The sequence below is a fragment of the Bidens hawaiensis genome, unplaced genomic scaffold (assembly GCF_021521415.1).
Source record: "Bidens hawaiensis isolate Kalapana, Puna unplaced genomic scaffold, B.hawaiensis_p1.1 tig00004497_1, whole genome shotgun sequence".
Classification (NCBI taxonomy): Eukaryota; Viridiplantae; Streptophyta; class Magnoliopsida; order Asterales; family Asteraceae; genus Bidens; species Bidens hawaiensis.
The window spans coordinates 391,149-409,322 of record NW_027491272.1 but is presented as its reverse complement, the minus strand read 5'-3'; the positions used below and the strand labels follow the sequence as shown (position 1 = coordinate 409,322).

Here is an 18,174-nt window from a genome sequence, read left to right as displayed (position 1 = left end):
TCCTACTTCCATTATTGGAAGGCGGGGAAGGAAGCATCGAGAGCTTGAAGCTTTCTATGGGTGAAGTAATTATCACCAATTTGTAAATTGAAAATGGGCGTCAATCAAGCCATAAGATTTGAATTGATTCGAGAAACAACCAATCGGATTTATAATATTTAAGATGAGTTGAAAGCATCGCGAGATTGGCAAAGGATTTATGCCAACATTCATAGGAAACCATTGTCATTGGAAAGAGGTGACAAGGCATTTTTAAAGGCATCACCTTAGAAAGGTGATATGAGGTTTGCCAAAACCGAAAATAGCTCCTTAATATATTGGGCCTCATTAGATTATCTCCATGATTGGTCACTTAGTTTATTGATTAAAGTATTCCAGGGGCTAAGTACTATACATGATATTTTGCCATGTATACGGATTGAAAAGTGCCTAAGCGATGAGGCAACGAAAGTACTAGTAATAGAGGTACTCATAGAAGACATGTTTGATATCATAACTAATTCCGTAGAGATAGTAGACGGGAAAACTAAACAGTTTGGACATACCAAGCGTTATTAATTAAGATTACGTGGAAATTCACAGCGAGGACCAGATTATACTTGGTAACGCGAGGGTGAATTCTGAAGGAAAAACCCCCCACCTTTCTCTCGAAAGGAGATAGTGGGCGTGTAAAATTTCGAGGACGAAATTTCTTAACGGGGGGAGAATGTAACGATTCCGACGAAACCAGGTATACCCTAACCGGTAGACGTTAGTTACGTCATATGTAATGTCGGGTACAAGAGTTACCATGGTAATTATACGAGAATACATGGTTCATTGTATTGATTGTACGTGAATATATAATTCACCGTATTGAATATGCGATCAAACGATCGATAGTTATTGAAACCCGAATGAATCGAGGGTTCAATTATAGACGAGATATATGATATTTAGTGATGTTACGAAGTATTAAAGCTTCGGGATAAGTGGATTAAAGCACAGAAAAAGGATTTCGATTTAATAGTACGTCGGTACGTTAAACGAAACCTTTAATACCAAACCGAGCAAGAGACGATCGATCAAGCCGAAAAAGATGCGTAATAACTAATAATATGACGTTTTAAGTTAATAAATGTCATGGATTAAGTTTTTAAATCGGTTTTATATAAATTTCAATTTTTAGACCAAAAACGACCGTTTTAGCCTCGTTTTAAGCCGAATTAAACATTTAACCGAGAAACGAACTGAACCAGATTATCCAAAACATTATCCAGATTTCGGAAATCCAAGTTTGTGGCCAAGAATGAACTTGTGGGTCCCACCCCACCCCATTACCATTTCCGATCGGCTCCATGGCCCTAATTTTCTTTTTTTCTTTTTTTTCAATCAACTCTCTCAAAGATTCATCAATTCTCTCAAGATCATGATCCAAAACCCGAGATAATTAGCAAAAAAACAAGGTAAAGAATCGAGTTAATCACGTTTCCATCTTCGTTTCTTGAGTTTGTTTGCAAGAAAATGAGGTTTCAAAGATGAAAACCGATTCTTGCATGATCAAGTGATGTATACGGGTCATACAAGGGATCTTGGTCCAAGAAATGAGTTAAACGAATCAAAAACGAATTTTTACGGTTAAATCTTTGTTTTTAGTATCATAATCGTAACCATGAAAGAAATGGCTTGATCGTGAGTGTAACTTGCTTGGTATTGTGGTATGTTGTTTGTAGGCTCTGTATTTAGTGGTAGATAAGGCGGAAATATGAGTTTGTAGCTTGTAGTGGCGGAAAACGAAAGGTATATTCGGTTATGTTCGGTTTTGGGAAATTTGGACAGATTGTTGATGCTTTAGAGTTAGGTCATGAAATTTTACAGAGGTGTTAAACACATGAAAAGATGAGTTTTGTGAATTTTTGGTAATTTTTGGATAAAGGATGAATATTTGGTGAATTTAATGCTCGGTTTTGGCCAAAAATGGTGAAAAATAGTTAAATATTATGAAAAATTCTGGAAAATTTCAGATAAGCTTTTCATATAATGTATAAGTCACACACAAAATTTGAGGTCCGTTGGAGAAGTCTAAGTAGGCTTTTCGGTTAAACGAGTTCTAGGGATTTCTAGCTCGGTTTTGGAAAAAGGACATGTAAAAGAAGGTTTTGGTTCTGGAAAAAATTACAGGGGACTATTTGGATGTCAGGGGACATCCAGGAAAAATTTGGGATTTTTCTAAGGTCGTTTGGTATTTACGACATATTTAGTGTTTAAATGGTGTTTAAAAATAGATAAATAAATTTTAAATATAAGAATTAATTCTGAAAATATTTTTATAAAATTCCCCACTATTAAAAAGTGATTTGTACAAAATTTCAAGATCCGAGAGTAAACGGATAATTAATCGTGCTGATTATCAAACTTTTAAAGTTAAAACGCGTAAACCGGTGAAGTTCGCTTAAGCGAGCTGACTGGTGTATAAAAACCTTAAAAATGGACTATTTTCATATAATTGAGTTAAACAAGTAAAAATGAATCATCCGAAAATAAGTCGGATGATTTGGGTATTTTTAACCGATTTTAACGGTTTCCGGTACGCCAAAGACGGAAACGAGTCCCGCGGCCAATCGGGACGTCTAAACCGAGCTATAATTTCACATTTTAAATCAAATTATCAGACAACCGCTATTTTCGGGTCGTGTGTGACCAAACTCATTTTTGAAACATAAAACGGATATTCGTGCTAGGCACGCAAAACGAGAAAACGACTAATAGAAATTGTGACCATGGAACTCTAAACGATATCACAATCTGAGTCCGGAGAAGTACTTCTGGGTTAACATTGCCCCCGGAACAGGTACAGTACTGGGTTAACAGTGTCCCCAGATGTACCGATTGATAAGGTTAAAGATTATATAAACAATAATTGTATAATAACGATCGTAGGGATCATATTACAGATTGGACGTGTTAATTGATAATGATTGTTGTTACCTGCTTGCATGTGCTAAGGTGAGTTTTCACGAGCCCTTTTTTTTTACTAAAATGTTTTAAATATTTTCCCAGGGCGGAAAGCATGTTTCTATCAAAAGGTTTAAGTACATGCTGATCGCATGGAAATGAATGTATTTATATAATGTTTATTGTACGGGAATCGTACGGTAATGTATTAAAATGGTAATTGTCTGAGTTGTTATTATTGAAAGGTCCCGCAACAGTGTTCTGGGTTAACAGTGTCCCCAGAGGTTATTGGAAGTGTTCTGGGTTAACAGTGTCCCAGAGGTTATTGGAAGTGTTCTGGGTTAACAGTGCCCCCAGAGGTTAGTGGAAGTGTTATGGGTTAACAGTGTCCCCAGAGGTTATTGGAAGTGTTCTGGGTCAACAATTGACCCAGAGGTTATTAAATGTGTTTCTGGGTTAACAGTGTCCCCAGATAATATTATATTATGATATGGATTTATCATGGTTTACTAAAATTGTGAAACTCACCAACTATTCGTAGTTGACCCGTTTTCTCACATGCTTTTCAGGTACAACTAAGATAAAGTGATTGATTACGTGCTAAGTGCTTGATGTGTGTAAGGTTTGCGTGCTGGACGTTAGGATACATTATAACATATAGAATTATGAACCGTATTGTATGATGTGTGTATCACCTAGACGGTAATGAAAGATGAGATAATGTAATTTTGAAGTATATTAATGCATTCGGTTTTCTTTATAAACAATGTGGTTGATATCAGAGGTGTCTGTTGCATCCCGTGTACGTTTCCGCTGCGGTTACGGGGTGTTACACATTATGTGATGGGGTATTAGCAGGCTGAACTCCTTGAAACGGTTTGAATAGCTAGATTTATCACCCCAATTTGCTTGAGTTCCCGAAACTCGGTCTTAAGCCTTTTATGTCATGTTCAGGGAAAAACTCTTGCTTCATAGCTTCCTTTAGTTCATCCCAAGGCATGGCCATAGCAAACTCGGTTACTTCAACGGTTTTAAAAGAGTTCCACCAAGTGAGAGCCTGTTCGTCGAAGACGCTCGAGGCGAACTTAGTCCATTTGTCGTCCGGGAATTCGCAATGAATGAATACGCTCTCTATTTCCGCAAACCACTGGAGGAATTTAGTGGCATTCTCCTCCCCAAAGTACTGGGGTGGTTCAGCGCTAGTGAAATTCTTGAAGTGGGCAGCAGATGTAGCAGAACCATGGGAACTAAGACTTTGGATTTGAGTCACAATAGTAAGCATAGAAGCGGCAAATTCTTTGGTGATTATTGCAGCCAGACGAGGACCATGACAACCAGATGAGCGACATTAAGTACGATGGTGGTTTCTTAGCGAAGACATTTTGCGATGACCAAAGATAAAATGTCATAAGATGAAGGGTAAGTTATGCGAATTCATGAGTAAATTAATGGAGGAATGAAATTCAAATAAATTGTGCTAGTAATTTATCATAAATTAATGATGAGTCGGAATTTAAAATAATGCGAATAATTGGAGATATCCAGGCAATGAACAAATTTGTTTAAAAATTAAGATTATGAATAAAAATAAAACAATCTACTAAATAAAAATAAAAATCTTTTTTAGAATGAGGCACGGCCTCGGAGTTTGTGTGTGCGTGTAGATGATTAATATAGATAAGTATATAAATAAATGGCAAATTGGATTTTATAATCCCAACTTTCAGTTATTAGACGATAATAATCCCAACTTAGTTTATTCCCCCAAGTGGTCCTAAATTTAAAAAAAAATTGGCTCTCAATGGTCCCCCATTAAAAAAAACCTAACGGCGTTAAGTTTTTTCCGTATTTCAAACTGATTTTTTAGGGCTTTTGATCGGAAAAAGGATACGAGTTGATTGATGTAAATCTAAGCTCGAAACAATACACCAAACAAGTTAATTTTTTTTTAATTTGAAGTTTAAAAACCCGATTTGAAGCACTAATCAAGCCATTTGAAGTATCATTTCATGATAAGTCTTACGTTAAACGACTCGTATCCTCCTTCCGATCAAAAGCCCTAAAAATCGTTTGAAATTTGGAGAAAACTTAACACCATTAGTTTTTTTTAATGGGGGACCACTGAGAGCCAACTTTTTTAAATTTGGGATCACTGGTAGCAATAAACTAAGTTGGATTATTATAGGCTAATAAATAAAGTTGGGATTATTAAAATCTAATTTTTCTAAATAAATAAATAAGTTGTAAACAAATAAAATAGAACACACAAGGCAGTCAAATAAGCACGTATAGGTTCCTAAGCATGCTACTAGGGAATTTCTAACAACCCATCTTACCATCTTCGCCTTTTATCCCAATCTGTTACACCCCAACTTACAACGGAATGTCGGGGTGCTAACCGTTGGTTAATAGCTCACAAGACACTATAATGCAATTTAATAGGACAATATCTAATATATTCAATTCTTTCAACATTAAACCAAGTACACCATTTTTAATCACTTACAAAACAATAAAACAAATATCTCAAAATAATAAAACAAACACAATAGTCATTTTACTAAATTAACTTAGGGTATCTCTAAATGTTTCTTCACCTTATCTTCAAACCAAATGATAACCTGCATATGCATACAAAATAATATAGTTTGTCTACACAAGATTGAGTGAGAAAATCACCATCTTTGATATTATAATAATATGTGAATAAATGAGCAAAACTGATATGGTGAGCGTAAATCAATCAAACCATGAGCAAATAGTTGGTGTCAGTTGAACATTGCCTAGCGAATCGGGCTCTAGATACTAAGGCAGTCGTATGATCATAGTATAATGTGATTAAGATGGACCTCTCCGAATGCGATAAAGTAAACAAGTAAGCAAATAAGCAATTAACCGATCAACGCACAATATTCAAGTTTGCTAGTTGGGTATATATAATATATAAAATATGAATAAATACGCATAAGTCCCCAAAATCATTTGAAAACAGTAAAAGTCAAGGGGAATGGTCTCTCACCTCATTAACTAGGCGATTTTTGAATGATAAGAAGAATAAAACGTGAAACCGAACTTTTAGCACGCTAACTGAGTTGATCCAAATCAACCTGAAACTTAGAGACAATAAACTAGAAATAAAACCAAGAATATTGCAATTGGAATCAGGTTAAGCGGAGATGTAAAACTTAAATTATGAGATTTTAAATACTTAAGCGAGCTAGTACTGTTCATAATCTAAACTTTGATTCAGGAGTCGTGCTCTGACAAGTGCACTCAAAATTAAATGTGGAACAAAAAGTATTTTGGGCCGAACGCTAATTTTGACGAGATGGTTGAGTAATTGAATATTTGAAGGATTCGACTATTATGCTCTTAAACCTGTCGGGATCAAATTGATCATCGAAACTCCCTCAATCTGAGAAATTTCTTGAGTGCTTTTGTTATAAGATAAAAACCAATAAACACTTAGAAGAAAACTTACCCTGAAATTGATTAGGACTAGGAGAAATTCGTGGTCAAATGTCTCTTGAATACTAAAGTCAAACCGGAAGATGAAACTTGACGAAAAAAACCAAAAATATCAAAGGAATAGGCTTGAGGACTATCGAGGCTGATGTTGCAATTATGATTTTGGGTTTGAGAATGTATTTAGATTAAGAATAAAGAGGTAATAATTATTAATTTGAAAATCAACTCGATTAAGAAAGAGAATAACATATTGATGAGGAAATCGGGTCAAATTACTCCAAGATTTCGGTGTGTTCATCAGGAAAACGAACTTAGACATGATGCAATAGTATATTAATTAACTTGGACCTTAATTTTAGTGATTTAGGGTCGTTTAGGAAGGATTATGCAATAAAAAACGAATAACTAGTTGAAAAACAAGCTGCAGAAGAGATTTTGCGATATCTCACGTTATCTTGCGAGAAATTCCATTATCTAGCGAGAAAGTTCCTGGATTTCAGAAAATGCTATTGTTAGTCCCTGAACTTCTGTAAATTCATTTTTAAGCGATTTTAAGAGTTTCTAATAACTATTTGGCATGATTGAAAGTTATGAAATCTAAAACTAAGTTAAACGAAATTAAATACTAATAAATGCACGATTTTATTGATACCAAAGATCCAAATTACATTCTCGAATCAAGTAAAAAAATACGAATACAAAAGATCTGAAATGTTACACGTGCCAAGCTCAAAACGAGCCGCGTTGATTCCCAGATCAGCCTATAAATTGAATGTTCATCCACCACATTCAACACACCTTGAAGAGTAGTAAATCCACTTCAACCACCACCTTTCACCACCATTAATAAGGAAATTATCCCATCCATCCACCCTTTGGAGATCAAGAAGATTAAGCTCTAGCAAGAAGTCATTAGCATTAAGGATTGGTCATCCAAATTGGTTAGAATGTTCTAATTGATCATGTTTGTATCTTTTACTTTGATGTATAACATTATGCTTATTATCAGCTAAACTTTTATAGTATCATCTTCGTATATAATGAATCTTAACAGAAGTTTAACAATAGTGGTTAAACACGTGATCCGTTTACAATAAGTAAAAGTTATGTTATAATTATCACTTGATATGTAATGTCAAAATACTCTTGAAAGATATCCCAAGTGCCGAGCTTGATGATAAGTCAGGGAACTGCCACTCTTGTGAGGCCTTAGATAATAAACTTTAAAAGAGACACCAAGTACCAAGCTTGATGATAAGTCGGCGAACTGCCATTCTTGTAAGGGCTTAGTTGAGAAAAAAACCTAAATCCTAGGATGAACATGAACCAAATTAAGTATAGTAGTAATTGATCATCTTAAAATGGCAATGTTGACAATGTTGTGAAAACGGGTTGTTGAGGTTCTTCCATTAAAATCGGTAAATTACTTGTCAAGTGAGTGTGCTACATAACCTATTTTAAACAACTCTTGGATGGTTATTACATGAGTTTTATAATTGCCCAAGAGTTTTGTGGGTTAATACTTGGTAACTCAAGGTTAATTCCTTCCAATTTAACCAGTCTTAATTGGCATTTTGTAACATCCATAAATTATAATTAATAATAATAATAATATTTTTATTATTATTTTATGTTAGAGAATAATTATTTACTTTTGAGTAAATAATTAGCTCATAAAGGGTGGGCATAGAATTTAAAGTATGGACTAACGAGTGTTTTGGGCCTATGGTTCATGGGCTTGAGGTATTTATATACCTTAAACCCCTGCCTAAAACCTAGATCTCGTAACTCTATACCTTTCCATATTTGCCAAACACTCACTCAAGAACACACACGCACTCCTCACCCATTGTTTCTCCCATTTTGGATTCAAGGGCAACATTTGAAGCTCATTTTACGATCTTCATACGACAAGACTAACGCTATCTGTTAAAGATCTATCCGGTTCAAGAACAAGCTCAATCCGGTTCGTTTAAGGTACGTGTTATCCTAAAGATCGTTCTTTTAATTTTAGATCTCCATGAAAATGTGGTACAACCTTATATCGCGGTCTAAGGGTTAACAAAAATATAAACTTGGCGTTAAAATGTAAAGTATATGAGTCGGGTTTGTTTAACTCGTAAAATGGAAACACGTATATTTAGATGAGGAAAATAATAATAATAATAATAATAATAATACACGAAAAAGCAGCAGTCGTGTATAATAATAACAATAATAATCACGATAATAAAGGTAAACAGGCAAATGGGAAATAGGAATAACCAGAACCTAGGTTTATTAAAGACATGTAGGGACGCAATAGGCAAAAGGATCTGACAGCTCGGTGGTTAAGGCATGGTTTAGGGAGTGAGAGGTCCCTAACTCGAATCTCACATGCAACATTTGAATTTTATTTAATAATGGTGTGAACTAGTAACGGCAACATGATAATAAAAGCATAATGAGGTGGTAGTATAACATTAAATTTTGGTGGAGCAGTGATTAAGGCACGGACATGTGAGCCTGGGGGATGGAATGTGAGGTACATGTCCTGGGGGATGGAGCATAATGAGGTGGTAGTATAACATTAAATTTTGGTGGAGCAGTGATTAAGGCACGGACATGTGAGCTGGGGGATGGAATGTGAGGTACATGTCCTAGGGGATGGAAGTTAGAATCTAGCCAAGCCCATGAGTTGATTAGGCCTATGTCCTACTTAACCCAAAGCTAATCCAACAAATAAAGCCAAGCGTCAACTCCGTTAAGTCCCTTTAACTTTTTAAAAGACTAGTTAGCCGGTAAAGAAAAGAACTGTATGTATACATATATATTAACTAAAAGAAACATACATATAATGAATGAAAGAAATAAATAGAATAATGGAAGAATTCAGACGTCAAATGTAAGGAACAAGAAGAAATTTAATAAAGGCCGTTGTTAAATAATGAAACCCCGTTATATCCGTTGAACTAAACAAACGAATCTAGCTTATCAAGTAAGCTAGTTAACTAAATACAAACTTAATTAGTACCGATAGTTAGTCACACGTTTAATTGACAAATATATATATATGACAAACAGTTAGCAGTGCACAGTTAAGGAGATGGACTATTCAAGGTGAGCTTAATAGAATCTAGGTAAGTTCTAGCCCCCCTTTTCCCTTAAACATTTTTGGGGCTGTATGCATACTCGTATGTGAAAGAATTAATGTACGTAATTTATATTAATGATGTACATCTTGTAAGAACGTGTTTATATATTAATTTATTAATATAAATTCTGGAATGTTAGTTGATAGAACAGAAAGAGTTAAGGAGCAAGCCCTACTAATACTTGTGCAGAATGTTTTTATGAATGTAAATGTGTATGAATATTATGCATAGAATAATGGGTACGTGTTCATGTGTAGAGCCTTCGGACCTCAAGCATGCACAATAAGTTAGGATGGCAAATCCCTTTAACTTTATATGGCTCGGTTGTGAGCAAGGAAAGATGGCTCAGTTATGAGCAAGAATAGAAGGCCTGATTATAAACAAGAATAAGAGGCTTGATTATATGAGCAAGAATAGGAGGCTCAGTTATGAGAAAGAATAGATGGCTCGGTTATGAGCAAGAATAAGATGCTCGGTTACGAGCAAACGTGTATGAACATAGCTAGGAAATGATGGATGGACAATCATAATACAAGTAAATAATGAATGAGAAATGTTATGTTGTGTATGAATGCTTGAAAGATGCAATTTATTTATAAACTATATTTTATGAAAACAAAGAAACATTAGAACTTACTCAGTGTGTAGCTGACTTTTAGTATGCATGCAGATATTATAGATGATGTGGCGAGCTTGAGGTGCGTACGAGGCTATCCATATTGAAGATTAGTAAGAGAAAGAAGTTGTTATGTAAAAGTTTTAGTTCCCGCTGCAAATTGAATGTGCTTCCGTTGTAACAAACTAGGAAATCCCTAAGTGCACACTCACAAGTAAGGGCCTGTAAATTGTACACAACGCGTCACTAAACTAGACCGTAAGAACACACTTGCCTAATGGGCCATTCAAGCCCAACACTTTGGCCCGAGGCCCAACCCATACCCAATTACTTTACCTCAGCCTCTAAAACCTTTCAATTAACCGAACCCACCCTACCATCATGATCGGGGTTAACCATGATGTACATTTACCCGCTTGCAAGCCAATCGAGTCGAATACGCGCGAAAATAAGTTCTTAAATCAATTTTCAAGCAAATCAGCCCCAAATGGACCAAATTCCCATCATAACCTGCCCATTTATCATAAACATACCACACGAGTCGATATGGGTGGCGGTTCCTTTTTACATCACTCACTTTAACGTTTAAACGACAATTTGCGCACAACCGACTCGATTAACTAATCACCAACCTAAACAGCCCCGAGTTCCAAAAAATTAATTTTCCCACAGCCCTTAAACCCCCCTAGGGTTGTACAAACTGATTTGGTTGGTCATTTAATCGATTAACGCATCAAACTCAACAATTGACGATTCTACACCCGATAAACCATAGTTTTCGAACTAAAATTGATTGACCGACCTAAACACCTCCAATGGCCAGGAAATTTTAATATGATGTAAATTCCATACCTGGGAATCTTTCTACACCAGAAACTCTAATTTTTATCCATGGGAAGCGGGTCAATTGCACCTTGGCCGAAATCTGTCCAACGAAAAGAATCGACCAAATTGAGCATCAAAACGATTAGGGGTGAACGAAAAGAGTGTTGGGGATTGTAGTACATACCTTGAACTACTTCTAAGTGCCTGGGAATCGCTCAAAAAGTCGAAGCAAAGAAGGGGGGGCTGTTCTTCGGCCGATCGCAGCTGAGGTTAGGGTTAGGGTTAACCTTTTGTTTTATGATATAAAATAAAAGTTACATGCAAGTCCCTCCAATTTGAAACATAAGGCATTATGGAAGAAAAGTTAAATGGTTTAATGTATCGAGATGACACAAAGGCTTCCGAGAAACGTCGGATAAATCCCGAGAGTTATACATACTCTACAAGCTTTAATTCTTGAAACCGGAATTAACGGGCGTTACAATTGTGTGAAACAACCTTTTGAAAAGCTTAACAAGCTTTTTCATATATACTATCACCACACAAACGCCCATCAAATTTCTGGCGTCATAGCCAGGGACACACTGTGAATTTTTACAAACAATACGAGTATTTATTAAACCTTGGTTATATTGTATATATTTATAAATTTACGAAAAAGAACAAAATTTATTTTTTATCCTCTTTATTTTTTATTTTCATCTTTCTAGTTTTATAAGTTGCTTATTTTAGCATAAGTTTTAGATAGGTCATTACATCTACTCCCGAACTAGTTTCACCACTTTTCAAATCCGAACGCCACTTTCACCAAAGAGCACACTCTCGGGCACGAAAAGCAACCAAAGGAGTTAAGGATGAACAGGAATGAGATACAGTAACCTAGGAAAAGCAAGAGGAACCTATGATGGTGGAACTAGACAACGAGCTAAACATGATCCAATATGGCAAGCCGACACTTTCATGGGCTTCTCGATGAAGATCCTTTATCTTATATTTCCCGATGTCTTTGAATATGTGGAACTTTCAAAATCAAAAATTGATCCAAAGATCAAGAGAGACTTAAACTATTACCATTTTCTCTTCGAGGCCAAGCCTTGGAATGGCTTGAATTCTTACCATCCGGTGCCATTAGCAACTGTAATTTGATGTTAAAGCAATTCCTTCTAAAATACTTTCCAACTGAAAAAACTACCAAGTATCGTGCTAGAATCACCGAATTCCGGACCGATGAAGACGAGCCACTACATGCAACATGGGAGAGATACAAGAGCCTTCTTCGACGATGTCTGCGCCATCTATTGAAAAAGTTTCCTTGAGTTCAAACTTTCGTTGACGCTCAAACTAGTCAAAACAAACAAGTAATCGATCAAGTCTCTGGTGGAGATCTCAGAACTTCGAGATCCTAGAAAAAGCTGCCAAGAAAAGCTTTGCCTATAATCCACCAAAATCAACCCCGTCACAAAAAGGCATACACCATGTCGTCAATAGTACCTTTATCTCTCTACAATTCGAAGCCCTCTCGAAGAAATTTGAATAGCTTCAGTCTAAGCTGGCCAAAGCAAAGGTCAAATGTAACATGTGTGGGGGAGATCACTGACGGGTGGATCATAGAGCCACCCTTACATGTAGTAATTTCAGTTAAATCATGTGCGTTTATGTTTAATTTCAAGGACTTGGATTACTACACTATGTCATGTGATTGTAGGTTTAAAGAGGTAAAGGACGAAACAACAAGATCATAGGTGAAGACGGTGAAGAAAACGAAGCTAGAACGAGAAAATTAGGAAGAAAACAAGAAAATTTGAACCAGCTCCACCGTGGCCCATGATGCAGACCGTGGACCACGGTCCACCTGAAGCAAATCTGGCAGAACCCACCGTACCGTGGGTTGAATGAGAACCGTGGCCCACGATCCAGACAGTGGACCACGGTCCATGTCGTAACAACAAGAGTCCTAGACTTTAATTGGCCGTTTTGGGCTAATCTTTTCATTATCTTTTCATCAAGAAACATTAGAGGACGATTTCTGGGAGTGAAGAACAATATTTGGTGATTGGTAATCATTGTTTGGTGCATTTTAATTCATTTGATGTTGCATACAATTGATATTATGATGATTTCTCAAACCATGAGTGGCTAATTCCTCTTGGTAATCATCTTGGATGTAGGGTTTAATTGATACACAATGTTAAGTTTTGATTTCTAGAATAATGACTTTGCAATGTTTGTGAGTTGTTATGGTGTATGATAATTATTTGTAAATTGTTGCTTGTGTTTGATCATGATTTAAACCATACGTTCTTGATGTCATTGGCAATTGAGATATCACGGGAAGAATTAGGGTTAAACATTAGTCAATTGATTATCGGGTAACAACCTTGCATTTTGTTAATCCAAGTACTTAGTTCCCTTTTATCACAAACAAGTAAACAAACATGAACTATGTCTAGGTGGTTCTTTCTAGTAAGCATGAACATTAGTGTTGATTTAAACCTGAAATCTAAGATGATCGCTTTTGTTTAATTTGTTTACACATCTCAGTAGTTGTTTTGCAAGTGTTTTATTTTATTTTAGTTATTCTAAAAATCAAACAATCAAATCTGAATTTACTTTTATACAATTTTAGTTTAATTCTATTTTCTGTTAAAGCTACTTGTTAACACATTTTTCACAAACTCCTCTTGTTCGATACCTATTTACCGCTATCTATTTAGTTGTAATTGGTTTATTTTTGCGCGAGTCTTCGACCTAGTGTCAAATTTTGGCGCCGTTGCCGGGAAGTAGTGCGAAACGTGTGTTATTTTTGTAGTTGTTATTTAAATTTTTATTGTCAGTTTTACGCGGGTTGTGCTAGTATGGAGGTACTTACAGGTATATGCATACAAGACGCTCTCTGTCTTCATCACCGTTAGCGTTTGATCCTGAAATCGAGAGAACCTTTTGTCAGGACCGGATTCTACATAGGGAACACAAGGTTGGGTCGCCAAGCACAAAAAGTCAAACAACTGACACAACAATCATGGTTTCAGAACAAACCATACCGCCAATGTCACCACCCATTAATTACAAACCCACCATCTACTGTACCCATTACCACCACCAATTCCACAAGTGAACCGACTTCAGCTACGTTTAGCTTTCAGCCATCAGTTAACCTCCCACCCTTGGCAAATTTCATGCTTATTCAAGGACAATCATCAAAGTCACCACAACAATCATCTTTCCAGTCTCAACAAGATCCACGTTATCAACAACCATACACATTTACCCAAGACCCACCTATAATTCATACTTCACCGGGTCAAAGATCGGGCCCGCATTTGTTTGGTGGGCCACGGTATGGTGCTGGCAATGAAGGATATGAAGATTTCGAAGAAGGATATGCAAGTGGGGTTGATGGTAATCAGTTGAGAATTCAAAGGAAGTTTGGGTATGGATCCGACTTTCAACCGCAACAAGTGCAACAACGGGGTGGATCACATGTCAATCAAATACAACAACCACAACCATTGCAAAAAGTTCCACAACCATTGCAAAAAGTTCCACAACAACCGCAATTTCAACAACCAAATTCCCAACCGCAAGTTCAACAAAATATGCAACAAAGGCCTGTTTACCGATAAATGGGCCAACCAAGAGTACCATTGGGGTTACCAAGAAGACATGGAAGGCAAATGGTTAGGGGAATTGCAGTTCATTTTCGACCGGTCATCACCAACAACCCATCTCTGGTGGTTATTCCTCAAAACCAAAATGGAAGAACGTTTGAGGTGAGAACTAATGCACTCCAAAGTTTACCAAAGTACAAGGGTCTTGCAACGGAAGAACCCTATTTTCATTTGGAGGCATATGACTCTATTTGCAACACGATTGGGGGTCAAGGTTTTACACCGGATGAGGTGAAATTGGTTTTATTTCAATTTTCGTTGGAGGATAAGATGAAGAGATGGTTTTACACATTGCCATCCGCATCGATTTACACTTGGGCTGAAATGCAACAAAGGTTTTTGGAAGAGTTTTACACGGCCCAAAAGACTAATGACGCGAGACAATGTTTGAGGTCTTTACAACAACAATCTGGTGAAATGTTTCATGAAGCATTCGAGAGGTTCAACATGATGATCAAGAATTGTCCTCATCATGGTATAGCTCTTTGGGAGTTGTTGAATGCTTTTCATAATGGGATGAATGCGGAAGATAAACGGGATTTGATGTCAATCACAAATGGTACTTTCGGTACCAATTATGAACAAGTTGATTGGGCATTCTTGGAACAAATGTCGGTCACATCAAAAAAAGGCTCAAACAGCAAGAAGAGGAAGACCGGCAATTGGAAGACCGCAAGTTCATGCCGTGGAAGATGTGGGGGTACAAACTACTAATCAAAGAATTGATGTTTGTACCAATTGTAATGAGTTGGGTCATGGGGCTTATGTGTGTACGATAGGTCAAGCACAAGTTGAAGAGGTGAATGCACTTCAAGGTCAAGGGAGTGGTAATCGAAATTTCAACATGAACTCAAACACTTACCACTTTGAGTTGAGAAATCATCCGAATTTCCATTATGGAAATCAAGCAACTCAACTCAATCCGAATTTCCAAGGGACTTCTCAAACCACCTTTATCCCTCCTCAACAATACTTCAACCAAGGTAATCAAAATCAATTTCAAGGAACGGGTGGTAATCAAGGTGTGTCTTCGGGCCAAAGTTCATCAAGTGGGAATGAAGTGATGGACATGCTTAAGATGATGCAGCAAGAGATGCAAAAGAGGAATCAGTTGGATGAAGCTCGTGTACAAAAGGATGAAATTCGTGACAAGGCCATTCAATCATTGACAACTCAAATGGGCCAACTTGCAACCGAGGTATCTAACTTGAAGAAGAATAATGGTCAACTCCTGAGTGACACCAAAGAGAACCCTACTCACACTACTTCTCACAATGTACCAATTAATCAGGTAAGTGTTTTTAGAAGTGGTAAGGAATTTAAAATCAATACCACACCGGAATCAGTTGAAGGTGTGATAGAGGATGTGAAGGGGTAGAAAGTGAAGATGAACAAGCTTCACCCATTCAACCCCATAAACCATCCAAGTTTTCAAACAAAGATTCGGGTCAAAATGAACTTTTAAATGATAAAAGCAAGGAAGTGGGAGAGGTTCCAATTCCATGTTTTCAAACAAAGATTCAGCTTTGATCGATCCGGGTAAGAAAAACGTGATTTTAAAATGGGGTCCTCAAAGGAGGAGATGTGGGAGGTATTCAAACAGGTTAAAGTCAATCTTCCCTTACTTGAAGCAATAAAACAAGTACCCGCTTATGCAAAATTTTTAAAAGAATTAGGCACTCAAAAGAGGCAACAAAAAGTGCCTAAACGGGTAGATTTAACCGAGCGAGTAAGTGCGGTTTTAAAAGGAGACCTCCCTCCTAAGATTCAAGATCCGGGAACACCCTTAATTAACATTCAAGTGGGTGATTTTCAAATGTCTAGGGCGTTATTGGATCTTGGGGCCGGAGTGAGTATTCTTCAGGGGGGTTTATATGACCAATACGACTTTGGTCCTTTGAAACGTGTGGAGACCACGGTTGTATTGGCCGATTTATCTCATAAACATCCACGTAGAATCGTACGGGATGTAATTGTGAAGGTAGAGGATTTTTATTATCCTGTGGATTTTTTCGTGTTGGATTATTCATCAGGTGACTCAAGTCAACAACAAAATGTTATCTTGGGTTGACCATTTTTGAACACGGGCCCATGCAATCATTGATTGTAGATATGGTACCGTTAACATGGTTTTTGGCAACCGGAAAATGCGTTTAAATGTTTTTACTAATGTTGCTAATTCTTTGAGTGGTGAAGAATGTTTTTTGGCAGATGTGGTGAATCATTGCAATCCTCATGAATATGATGAGGATTGTGTAGAGGCTTGTCTTTGTGATGATTCTAAACAGGTACACGTTTGTGCTTTGCGGATGGAGGAACAAAAACAGAATGCGCTAGCTCTACAAGAGGGAAGACCACCATGGACACAACAATGGGAGAGTTTGCCAAAGGAAATCAATTCGGATACCAAACCATCTTTGGAGTGTCCACCAAAAGTGGAGTTGAAGGAGCTCCCGAGTCATTTGAAGTATGTGTTTTTAGAGGAGAATGAAACCCTCCCAGCTATCATTGCTTCGAATTTGGAGCAAGAGCAAGAGCAAGCATTAGTGAAGGTGTTGGAAGCACATAAAGCCGCTATTGGATGGACGCTTGCAGATTTAAAAGGTATTAGCCCTTCTATTGTTATGCATAAAATAATTACAAATGAGGAGGCTAAACCAACAAGGGAGACTCAAAGGAGATTGAAAGTGAATTTGCAGGAAGTGGTGAAGAAAGAGGTAATCAAATGGCTGGATGCAGGGATTATTTATCCCATTTCAGAAAACTCATGGGTGAGCCCGACATAGGTAGTGCCCAAGAAAGCCGACATCCAGGTAATAAAAGATGATAAAGGTGACCAAATCGCCACCCGACAGGTAACCGGGTGGCGAGTGTGCATTGATTATAGAAAATTAAATAACGCCACCTCAAAAGACCATTTTCCATTACCATTCATTTATCAAATAATTGAAAAACTTTCGGGTCAAAAATATTATTGTTTTTTGGATGGGTATTCGGGTTATAATCAAATTGCAATTCATTCATCGATGACCAACACAAAACCACTTTTACTTGTCCATATGGTACTTTTGCTTTTAGACGGATGCCATTTGGATTGTGTAATTCCCCGGCTACTTTTCAAAGATGCATGATGAGCATATTTTCAGACATGGTCGAGGATTCACTTGAGGTTTTTATGGATAACTTTTTTATTTTTGGTTCAACTTTTGAGTCTTGTCTCAATGATTTAGAAAAAGTTTTAAAACGTTGTGTTGAGATAAACTTGGTGTTAAGTTGGGAGAAAAGTCATTTCATGGTACAAGAAAGTATTGTGTTGGGTCATGTGGTTTTAAGTAGGGGGATGGAAGTTGATCAAGCAAAAATTAGAGTAATTTCATCTTTTCCACCCCCAAAAAATGTCAAAGGGGTGAGATCGTTTTTGGGACATGCCAGGTTCTATAGGAGATTTATAAAAGGTTTTAGTGCAATTTCAAAACCTTTATGTAATCTTCTATTGAAGGATGTCCCCTTTGAGTTTACTAATGAGTGT

The 18,174-nt window shown here is 36.9% G+C and overlaps 1 pseudogene; it reads right to left on the bottom strand.

Moving 5' to 3' along the window:
• Positions 1 to 15,023: 15,023 nt before the first annotated feature.
• Positions 15,024 to 15,124, bottom strand: LOC143626777 (small nucleolar RNA R71; annotated as a pseudogene).
• Between the last annotated feature and the right edge of the window lie 3,050 nt (positions 15,125 to 18,174).